Here is a 12,085-nt window from a genome sequence, read left to right on the forward strand (position 1 = left end):
TCAAGCGTTTCTTACCTCAAAACTGCCATATCTCGCGAACGGATTGAGCAATCCGCAAAATTTCTGTTGCATCTGAAAGTAGAAACTCGCCCGATTACAACGGTCTGAGTAGTTTTCCCCTAGGCCGTTCTAGTCATTCGTTTCGAGCATCAGAACTGCGTAAATTTTGAGTTTTTCAAGCGTTTCTTACCTAAAAACTGCCATATCTCGCGAACGGATTGACCAATCCGCAAAGTTTCAGTTGCATCTGAAAGTAGAAGCTAGCCCGATTACAACGGTCTGAGTAGTTTTCCCCTAGGCTGTTCTAGTTATTCGTTTCGAGCATCAGAACTGCGAAAATTTTAAGTTTTTCAAGCGTTTCTTACCTCAAAACTGCCATATCTCGCGAACGGATTGACCAAAACGCAATATTTCGGTTGCATCTGAAAGTAGAAACTGGCCCGATTACAACGGTATGAGTAGTTTTCCCCTAGGCCGTTCTAGTTATTCGTTTCGAGCATCAGAACTGCGAAAATTTTGAGTTTTTCAAGCGTTTCTTACCTCAAAACTGCCATATCTCGCGAACGGATTGACAAATCCGCAAAATTTCTGTTGCATCTGAAAGTAGAAACTCGCCCGATTACAACGGTCTGAGTAGTTTTCCCCTAGGCCGTACTAGTTATTCGTTTCGAGCATCAGAACTGCGAAAATTTTGAGTTTTTCAAGCGTTTCTTACCTCAAAACTGCCATATCTCGCGAACGGATTGACCAAAACGCAATATTTCGGTTGCATCTGAAAGTAGAAACTGGCCCGATTACAACGGTATGAGTAGTTTTCCCCTAGGCCGTTCTAGTTATTCGTTTCGAGCATCAGAACTGCGAAAATTTTGAGTTCTTCAAGCGTTTCTTACGTCAAAACTGCCATATCTCGCGAACGGATTGAGCAATCCGCAAAATATCTGTTGCATCTGAAAGTAGAAACTCGCCCGATTACAACGGCCTGAGTAGTTTTCCCCTAGGCCGTTCTAGTTATTCGTTTCGAGCATCAGAACTGCGAAAATTTTGAGTTTTTCAAGCGTTTCTTACCTCAAAACTGCCATATCTCGCGAACGGATTGACCAATTCGCAAAATTTCAGTTGCATCTGAAAGTAGAAGCTTGCCCGATTACAACGGTCTGAGTAGTTTTCCCCTAGGCCGTTCTAGTTATTCGTTTCGAGCATCAGAAATGCGAAAATTTTGAGTTTTTCAAGCGTTTCTTACCTCAAAACTGCCATATCTCGCGAACGGATTGATCAATTCGCAAAATTTCAGTAGCATCTGAAAGTAGAAGCTTGCCCGAATACAACGGTCTGAGTAGTTTTCCCCTAGGCCGTTCTAGTTATTCGTTTCGAGCATCAGAACTGCGAAAATTTTGAGTTTTTCAAGCGTTTCTTACCTCAAAACTGCCATATCTCGCGAACGGATTGACCAATCCGCAAAGTTTCTGTTGCATCTGAAAGTAGAAACTCGCCCGATTACAACGGTATGAGTAGTTTTCCCCTAGGCCGTTCTAGTCATTCGTTTCGAGCATCAGAACTGCGTAAATTTTGAGTTTTTCACCCGTTTCTTACCTAAAAACTGCCATATGTCGCGAACGGATTGATCAATCCGCAAAGTTTCAGTTGCATCTGAAAGTAGAAGCTCGCCCGATTACAACGGTCTGAGTAGTTTTCCCCTAGGCCGTTCTAGTTATTCGTTTCGAGCATCAGAACTGCGAAAATTTTGAGTTTTTCAAGCGTTTCTTACCTCAAAACTGCCATATCTCGCGAACGGATTGACCAATTCGCAAAATTTCAGTTGCATCTGAAAGTAGAAGCTTGCCCGAATACAACGGTCTGAGTAGTTTTCCCCTAGGCCGTTCTAGTTATTCGTTTCGAGCATCAGAAATGCGAAAATTTTGAGTTTTTCAAGCGTTTCTTACCTCAAAACTGCCATATCTCGCGAACGGATTGACCAATTCGCAAAATTTCTGTTGCATCTGAAAGTAGAAACTCGCCCGATTACAACGGTCTGAGTAGTTTTCCCCTAGGCCGTTCTAGTCATTCGTTTCGAGCATCAGAACTGCGTAAATTTTGAGTTTTTCAAGCGTTTCTTACCTAAAAACTGCCATATCTCGCGAACGGATTGACCAATCCGCAAAGTTTCAGTTGCATCTGAAAGTAGAAGCTAGCCCGATTACAACGGTCTGAGTAGTTTTCCCCTAGGCCGTACTAGTTATTCGTTTCGAGCATCAGAAATGCGAAAATTTTGAGTTTTTCAAGCGTTTCTTACATCAAAACTGCCATATCTCGCGAACGGATTGACCAATCCGCAAAGTTTCTGTTGCATCTGAAAGTAGAAACTCGCCCGATTACAACGGTCTGAGTAGTTTTCCCCTAGGCCGTTCTAGTCATTCGTTTCGAGCATCAGAACTGCGTAAATTTTGAGTTTTTCACGCGTTTCTTACCTAAAAACTGCCATATCTCGCGAACGGATTGACCAATCCGCAAAGTTTCAGTTGCATCTGAAAGTAGAAGCTCGCCCGATTACAACGGTCTGAGTAGTTTTCCCCTAGGCCGTTCTAGTTATTCGTTTCGAGCATCAGAACTGCGAAAATTTTGAGTTTTTCACGCGTTTCTTACCTAAAAACTGCCATATCTCACGAACGGATTGACCAATCCGCAAAGTTTCAGTTGCATCTGAAAGTAGAAGCTCGCCCGATTACAACGGTCTGAGTAGTTTTCCCCTAGGCCGTTCTAGTTATTCGTTTCGAGCATCAGAACTGCGAAAATTTGGAGTTTTTCAAGCGTTTCTTACCTCAAAACTGCCATATCTCGCGAACGGATTGACCAATTCGCAAAATTTCAGTTGCATCTGAAAGTGGAAGCTTGCCCGAATACAACGGTCTGAGTAGTTTTCCCCTAGGCCGTTCTAGTTATTCGTTTCGAGCATCAGAAATGCGAAAATTTTGAGTTTTTCAAGCGTTTCTTACCTCAAAACTGCCATATCTCGCGAACGGATTGACCAATTCGCAAAATTTCAGTTGCATCTGAAAGTAGAAGCTTGCCCGAATACAACGGTCTGAGTAGTTTTCCCCTAGGCCGTTCTAGTCATTCGTTTCGAGCATCAGAACTGCGTAAATTTTGAGTTTTTCAAGCGTTTCTTACCTAAAAACTGCCATATCTCGCGAACGGATTGACCAATCCGCAAAGTTTCTGTTGCATCTGAAAGTAGAAACTCGCCCGATTACAACGGTCTGAGTAGTTTTCCCCTAGGCCGTTCTAGTCATTCGTTTCGAGCATCAGAACTGCGTAAATTTTGAGTTTTTCACGCGTTTCTTACCTAAAAACTGCCATATCTCGCGAACGGATTGACCAATTCGCAAAATTTCAGTTGCATCTGAAAGTAGAAGCTTGCCCGAATACAACGGTCTGAGTAGTTTTCCCCTAGGCCGTTCTAGTCATTCGTTTCGGGCAACAGAACTGCGTAAATTTTGAGTTTTTCAAGCGTTTCTTACCTCAAAACTGCCATATCTCGCGAACGGATTGACCAATCCGCAAAGTTTCTGTTGCATCTGAAAGTAGAAACTCGCCCGATTACAACGGTATGAGTAGTTTTCCCCTAGGCCGTTCTAGTCATTCGTTTCGAGCATCAGAACTGCGTAAATTTTGAGTTTTTCACCCGTTTCTTACCTAAAAACTGCCATATCTCGCGAACGGATTGATCAATCCGCAAAGTTTCAGTTGCATCTGAAAGTAGAAGCTCGCCTGATTACAACGGTCTGAGTAGTTTTCCCCTAGGCCGTTCTAGTTATTCGTTTCGAGCATCAGAACTGCGAAAATTTTGAGTTTTTCAAGCGTTTCTTACCTCAAAACTGCCATATCTCGCGAACGGATTGACCAATTCGCAAAATTTCAGTTGCATCTGAAAGTAGAAGCTTGCCCGAATACAACGGTCTGAGTAGTTTTCCCCTAGGCCGTTCTAGTTATTCGTTTCGAGCATCAGAAATGCGAAAATTTTGAGTTTTTCAAGCGTTTCTTACCTCAAAACTGCCATATCTCGCGAACGGATTGACCAATTCGCAAAATTTCTGTTGCATCTGAAAGTAGAAACTCGCCCGATTACAACGGTCTGAGTAGTTTTCCCCTAGGCCGTTCTAGTCATTCGTTTCGAGCATCAGAACTGCGTAAATTTTGAGTTTTTCACGCGTTTCTTACCTAAAAACTGCCATATCTCGCGAACGGATTGACCAATCCGCAAAGTTTCAGTTGCATCTAAAAGTAGAAGCTCGCCCGATTACAACGGTCTGAGTAGTTTTCCCCTAGGCCGTTCTAGTTATTCGTTTCGAGCATCAGAACTGCGAAAATTTTGAGTTTTTCAAGCGTTTCTTACCTCAAAACTGCCATATCTCGCGAACGGATTGACCAATTCGCAAAATTTCAGTTGCATCTGAAAGTAGAAGCTTGCCCGAATACAACGGTCTGAGTAGTTTTCCCCTAGGCCGTTCTAGTCATTCGTTTCGGGCATCAGAACTGCGTAAATTTTGAGTTTTTCAAGCGTTTCTTACCTCAAAACTGCCATATCTCGCGAACGGATTGACCAATCCGCAAAGTTTCTGTTGCATCTGAAAGTAGAAACTCGCCCGATTACAACGGTCTGAGTAGTTTTCCCCTAGGCCGTTCTAGTCATTCGTTTCGAGCATCAGACCTGCGTAAATTTTGAGTTTTTCACGCGTTTCTTACATAAAAACTGCCATATCTCGCGAACGGATTGACCAATCTGCAAAGTTTCTGTTGCATCTGAAAGTAGAAACTCGCCCGATTACAACGGTATGGGTAGTTTTCCCCTAGGCGGTTCTAGTTATTCGTTACGAGCATCAGAACTGCGAAAATTTTGAGTTTTTCAAGCGTTTCTTACCCCAAAACTGCCATATCTCGCGAACGGATTGACCAATCCGCAAAATTTCTGTTGCATCTGAAAGTAGAAACTCGCCCGATTACAACGGTCTGAGTAGTTTTCCCCTAGGCCGTTCTAGTCATTCGTTTCGAGAATCAGAACTGCGTAAATTTTGAGTTTTTCAAGCGTTTCTTACCTAAAAACTGCCATATCTCGCGAACCGATTGACCCATCCGCAAAGTTTCTGTTGCATCTGAAAGTAGAAACTCGCCCGATTACAACGGTCTGAGTAGTTTTCCACTAGGCCGTTCTAGTCATTCGTTTCGAGCATCAGAACTGCGTAAATTTTGAGTTTTTCACGCGTTTCTTACCTAAAAACTGCCATATCTCGCGAACGGATTGACCAATCCGCAAAGTTTCAGTTGCATCTGAAAGTAGAAGCTCGCCCGATTACAACGGTCTGAGTAGTTTTCCCCTAGGCCGTTCTAGTCATTCATTTCGAGCATCAGAACTGCGTAAATTTTGAGTTTTTCACGCGTTTCTTACATAAAAACTGCCATATCTCGCGAACGGATTGACCAATCCGCAAAATATCAGTTGCATCTGAAAGTAGAAGCTCGCCCGATTACAACGGTCTGAGTAGTTTTCCCCTAGGCCGTTCTAGTTATTCGTTTCGAGCATCAGAAATGCGAAAATTTTGAGTTTTTCAAGCGTTTCTTACATCAAAACAGCCATATCTCGCGAACGGATTGACCAATCCGCAAAGTTTCTGTTGCATCTGAAAGTAGAAACTCGCCCGATTACAACAGTCTGAGTAGTTTTCCCCTAGGCCGTTCTAGTCATTCGTTTCGAGCATCAGAACTGCGTAAATTTTGAGTTTTTCACCCGTTTCTTACCTAAAAACTGCCATATCTCGCGAACGGATTGATCAATCCGCAAAGTTTCAGTTGCATCTGAAAGTAGAAGCTCGCCCGATTACAACGGTCTGAGTAGTTTTCCCCTAGGCCGTTCTAGTTATTCGTTTCGAGCATCAGAACTGCGAAAATTTTGAGTTTTTCAAGCGTTTCTTACCTCAAAACTGCCATATCTCGCGAACGGATTGACCAATTCGCAAAATTTCAGTTGCATCTGAAAGTGGAAGCTTGCCCGAATACAACGGTCTGAGTAGTTTTCCCCTAGGCCGTTCTAGTTATTCGTTTCGAGCATCAGAAATGCGAAAATTTTGAGTTTTTCAAGCGTTTCTTACCTCAAAACTGCCATATCTCGCGAACGGATTGACCAATTCGCAAAATTTCTGTTGCATCTGAAAGTAGAAACTCGCCCGATTACAACGGTCTGAGTAGTTTTCCCCTAGGCCGTTCTAGTCATTCGTTTCGAGCATCAGAACTGCGTAAATTTTGAGTTTTTCAAGCGTTTCTTACCTAAAAACTGCCATATCTCGCGAACGGATTGACCAATCCGCAAAGTTTCTGTTGCGTCTGAAAGTAGAAACTCGCCCGATTACAACGGTCTGAGTAGTTTTCCCCTAGGCCGTTCTAGTCATTCGTTTCGAGCATCAGAACTGCGTAAATTTTGAGTTTTTCACGCGTTTCTTACCTAAAAACTGCCATATCTCGCGAACGGATTGACCAATTCGCAAAATTTCAGTTGCATCTGAAAGTAGAAGCTTGCCCGAATACAACGGTCTGAGTAGTTTTCCCCTAGGCCGTTCTAGTCATTCGTTTCGGGCAACAGAACTGCGTAAATTTTGAGTTTTTCAAGCGTTTCTTACCTCAAAACTGCCATATCTCGCGAACGGATTGACCAATCCGCAAAGTTTCTGTTGCATCTGAAAGTAGAAACTCGCCCGATTACAACGGTATGAGTAGTTTTCCCCTAGGCCGTTCTAGTCATTCGTTTCGAGCATCAGAACTGCGTAAATTTTGAGTTTTTCACCCGTTTCTTACCTAAAAACTGCCATATCTCGCGAACGGATTGATCAATCCGCAAAGTTTCAGTTGCATCTGAAAGTAGAAGCTCGCCTGATTACAACGGTCTGAGTAGTTTTCCCCTAGGCCGTTCTAGTTATTCGTTTCGAGCATCAGAACTGCGAAAATTTTGAGTTTTTCAAGCGTTTCTTACCTCAAAACTGCCATATCTCGCGAACGGATTGACCAATTCGCAAAATTTCAGTTGCATCTGAAAGTAGAAGCTTGCCCGAATACAACGGTCTGAGTAGTTTTCCCCTAGGCCGTTCTAGTTATTCGTTTCGAGCATCAGAAATGCGAAAATTTTGAGTTTTTCAAGCGTTTCTTACCTCAAAACTGCCATATCTCGCGAACGGATTGACCAATTCGCAAAATTTCTGTTGCATCTGAAAGTAGAAACTCGCCCGATTACAACGGTCTGAGTAGTTTTCCCCTAGGCCGTTCTAGTCATTCGTTTCGAGCATCAGAACTGCGTAAATTTTGAGTTTTTCACGCGTTTCTTACCTAAAAACTGCCATATCTCGCGAACGGATTGACCAATCCGCAAAGTTTCAGTTGCATCTAAAAGTAGAAGCTCGCCCGATTACAACGGTCTGAGTAGTTTTCCCCTAGGCCGTTCTAGTTATTCGTTTCGAGCATCAGAACTGCGAAAATTTGGAGTTTTTCAAGCGTTTCTTACTTCAAAACTGCCATATCTCGCGAACGGATTGACCAATTCGCAAAATTTCAGTTGCATCTGAAAGTAGAAGCTTGCCCGAATACAACGGTCTGAGTAGTTTTCCCCTAGGCCGTACTAGTTATTCGTTTCGAGCATCAGAACTGCGAAAATTTTGAGTTTTTCAAGCGTTTCTTACCTCAAAACTGCCATATCTCGCGAACGGATTGACCAATTCGCAAAATTTCAGTTGCATCTGAAAGTAGAAGCTTGCCCGAATAGAACGGTCTGAGTAGTTTTCCCCTAGGCCGTTCTAGTCATTCGTTTCGGGCATCAGAACTGCGTAAATTTTGAGTTTTTCAAGCGTTTCTTACCTCAAAACTGCCATATCTCGCGAACGGATTGACCAATCCGCAAAGTTTCTGTTGCATCTGAAAGTAGAAACTCGCCCGATTACAACGGTCTGAGTAGTTTTCCCCTAGGCCGTTCTAGTCATTCGTTTCGAGCATCAGACCTGCGTAAATTTTGAGTTTTTCACGCGTTTCTTACATAAAAACTGCCATATCTCGCGAACGGATTGACCAATCTGCAAAGTTTCTGTTGCATCTGAAAGTAGAAACTCGCCCGATTACAACGGTATGGGTAGTTTTCCCCTAGGCGGTTCTAGTTATTCGTTACGAGCATCAGAACTGCGAAAATTTTGAGTTTTTCAAGCGTTTCTTACCCCAAAACTGCCATATCTCGCGAACGGATTGACCAATCCGCAAAATTTCTGTTGCATCTGAAAGTAGAAACTCGCCCGATTACAACGGTCTGAGTAGTTTTCCCCTAGGCCGTTCTAGTCATTCGTTTCGAGAATCAGAACTGCGTAAATTTTGAGTTTTTCAAGCGTTTCTTACCTAAAAACTGCCATATCTCGCGAACGGATTGACCAATCCGCAAAGTTTCTGTTGCATCTGAAAGTAGAAACTCGCCCGATTACAACGGTCTGAGTAGTTTTCCACTAGGCCGTTCTAGTCATTCGTTTCGAGCATCAGAACTGCGTAAATTTTGAGTTTTTCACGCGTTTCTTACCTAAAAACTGCCATATCTCGCGAACGGATTGACCAATCCGCAAAGTTTCAGTTGCATCTGAAAGTAGAAGCTCGCCCGATTACAACGGTCTGAGTAGTTTTCCCCTAGGCCGTTCTAGTCATTCATTTCGAGCATCAGAACTGCGTAAATTTTGAGTTTTTCACGCGTTTCTTACATAAAAACTGCCATATCTCGCGAACGGATTGACCAATCCGCAAAGTTTCAGTTGCATCTGAAAGTAGAAGCTCGCCCGATTACAACGGTCTGAGTAGTTTTCCCCTAGGCCGTTCTAGTTATTCGTTTCGAGCATCAGAACTGCGAAAATTTTGAGTTTTTCAAGCGTTTCTTACCTCAAAACTGCCATATCTCGCGAACGGATTGACCAATTCGCAAAATTTCAGTTGCATCTGAAAGTAGAAGCTTGCCCGAATACAACGGTCTGAGTAGTTTTCCCCTAGGCCGTTCTAGTTATTCGTTTCGAGCATCAGAACTGCGAAAATTTTGAGTTTTTCAAGCGTTTCTTACCTCAAAACTGCCATATCTCGCGAACGGATTGACCAATTCGCAAAATTTCAGTTGCATCTGAAAGTAGAAGCTTGCCCGAATACAACAGTCTGAGTAGTTTTCCCCTAGGCCGTTCTAGTCATTCGTTTCGAGCATCAGAACTGCGTAAATTTTGAGTTTTTCACGCGTTTCTTACCTAAAAACTGCCATATCTCGCGAACGGATTGACCAATCCGCAAAGTTTCTGTTGCATCTGAAAGTAGAAACTCGCCCGATTACAACGGTCTGAGTAGTTTTCCCCTAGGCCGTTCTAGTCATTCGTTTCGAGCATCAGAACTGCGTAAATTTTGAGTTTTTCAAGCGTTTCTTACCTAAAAACTGCCATATCTCGCGAACGGATTGACCAATCCGCAAAGTTTCAGTTGCATCTGAAAGTAGAAGCTAGCCCGATTACAACGGTCTGAGTAGTTTTCCCCTAGGCCGTACTAGTTATTCGTTTCGAGCATCAGAACTGCGAAAATTTTGAGTTTTTCAAGCGTTTCTTACATCAAAACTGCCATATCTCGCGAACGGATTGACCAATCCGCAAAGTTTCTGTTGCATCTGAAAGTAGAAACTCGCCCGATTACAACGGTCTGAGTAGTTTTCCCCTAGGCCGTTCTAGTCATTCGTTTCGAGCATCAGAACTGCGTAAATTTTGAGTTTTTCACGCGTTTCTTACCTAAAAACTGCCATATCTCGCGAACGGATTGACCAATCCGCAAAGTTTCAGTTGCATCTGAAAGTAGAAGCTCGCCCGATTACAACGGTCTGAGTAGTTTTCCCCTAGGCCGTTCTAGTTATTCGTTTCGAGCATCAGAACTGCGAAAATTTTGAGTTTTTCACGCGTTTCTTACCTAAAAACTGCCATATCTCACGAACGGATTGACCAATCCGCAAAGTTTCAGTTGCATCTGAAAGTAGAAGCTCGCCCGATTACAACGGTCTGAGTAGTTTTCCCCTAGGCCGTTCTAGTTATTCGTTTCGAGCATCAGAACTGCGAAAATTTGGAGTTTTTCAAGCGTTTCTTACCTCAAAACTGCCATATCTCGCGAACGGATTGACCAATTCGCAAAATTTCAGTTGCATCTGAAAGTAGAAGCTTGCCCGAATACAACGGTCTGAGTAGTTTTCCCCTAGGCCGTACTAGTTATTCGTTTCGAGCATCAGAACTGCGAAAATTTTGAGTTTTTCAAGCGTTTCTTACCTCAAAACTGCCATATCTCGCGAACGGATTGACCAATTCGCAAAATTTCAGTTGCATCTGAAAGTAGAAGCTTGCCCGAATACAACGGTCTGAGTAGTTTTCCCCTAGGCCGTTCTAGTCATTCGTTTCGGGCAACAGAACTGCGTAAGTTATGAGTTTTTCAAGCGTTTCTTACCTCAAAACTGCCATATCTCGCGAACGGATTGACCAATCCGCAAAGTTTCTGTTGCATCTGAAAGTAGAAACTCGCCCGATTACAACGGTATGAGTAGTTTTCCCCTAGGCCGTTCTAGTCATTCGTTTCGAGCATCAGAACTGCGTAAATTTTGAGTTTTTCACCCGTTTCTTACCTAAAAACTGCCATATCTCGCGAACGGATTGATCAATCCGCAAAGTTTCAGTTGCATCTGAAAGTAGAAGCTCGCCTGATTACAACGGTCTGAGTAGTTTTCCCCTAGGCCGTTCTAGTTATTCGTTTCGAGCATCAGAACTGCGAAAATTTTGAGTTTTTCAAGCGTTTCTTACCTCAAAACTGCCATATCTCGCGAACGGATTGACCAATTCGCAAAATTTCAGTTGCATCTGAAAGTAGAAGCTTGCCCGAATACAACGGTCTGAGTAGTTTTCCCCTAGGCCGTTCTAGTTATTCGTTTCGAGCATCAGAAATGCGAAAATTTTGAGTTTTTCAAGCGTTTCTTACCTCAAAACTGCCATATCTCGCGAACGGATTGACCAATTCGCAAAATTTCTGTTGCATCTGAAAGTAGAAACTCGCCCGATTACAACGGTCTGAGTAGTTTTCCCCTAGGCCGTTCTAGTCATTCGTTTCGAGCATCAGAACTGCGTAAATTTTGAGTTTTTCACGCGTTTCTTACCTAAAAACTGCCATATCTCGCGAACGGATTGACCAATCCGCAAAGTTTCAGTTGCATCTGAAAGTAGAAGCTCGCCCGATTACAACGGTCTGAGTAGTTTTCCCCTAGGCCGTTCTAGTTATTCGTTTCGAGCATCAGAACTGCGAAAATTTGGAGATTTTCAAGCGTTTCTTACCTCAAAACTGCCATATCTCGCGAACGGATTGACCAATTCGCAAAATTTCAGTTGCATCTGAAAGTAGAAGCTTGCCCGAATACAACGGTCTGAGTAGTTTTCCCCTAGGCCGTTCTAGTCATTCGTTTCGGGCATCAGAACTGCGTAAATTTTGAGTTTTTCAAGCGTTTCTTACCTCAAAACTGCCTTATCTCGCGAACGGATTGACCAATCCGCAAAATTTCTGTTGCATCTGAAAGTAGAAACTCGCCCGATTACAACAGTCTGAGTAGTTTTCCCCTAGGCCGTTCTAGTCATTCGTTTCGGGCATCAGAACTGCGTAAATTTTGAGTTTTTCAAGCGTTTCTTACCTCAAAACTGCCATATCTCGCGAACGGATTGACCAATTCGCAAAATATCACTTGCATCTGAAAGTAGAAGCTTGCCCGAATACAACGGTCTGAGTAGTTTTCCCCTAGGCCGTTCTAGTTATTCGTTTCGAGCATCAGAAATGCGAAAATTTTGAGTTTTTCAAGCGTTTCTTACCTCAAAACTGCCATATCTCGCGAACGGATTGACCAATCCGCAAAGTTTCAGTTGCATCTGAAAGTAGAAGCTTGCCCGAATACAACGGTCTGAGTAGTTTTCCCCTAGGCCGTTCTAGTTATTCGTTTCGAGCATCAGAACTGCGAAAATTTTGAGTTTTTCAAGCGTTT

The sequence above is a fragment of the Ptiloglossa arizonensis genome, chromosome 11, assembly GCF_051014685.1.
Source record: "Ptiloglossa arizonensis isolate GNS036 chromosome 11, iyPtiAriz1_principal, whole genome shotgun sequence".
In the NCBI taxonomy this organism is placed as follows: domain Eukaryota; kingdom Metazoa; phylum Arthropoda; class Insecta; order Hymenoptera; family Colletidae; genus Ptiloglossa; species Ptiloglossa arizonensis.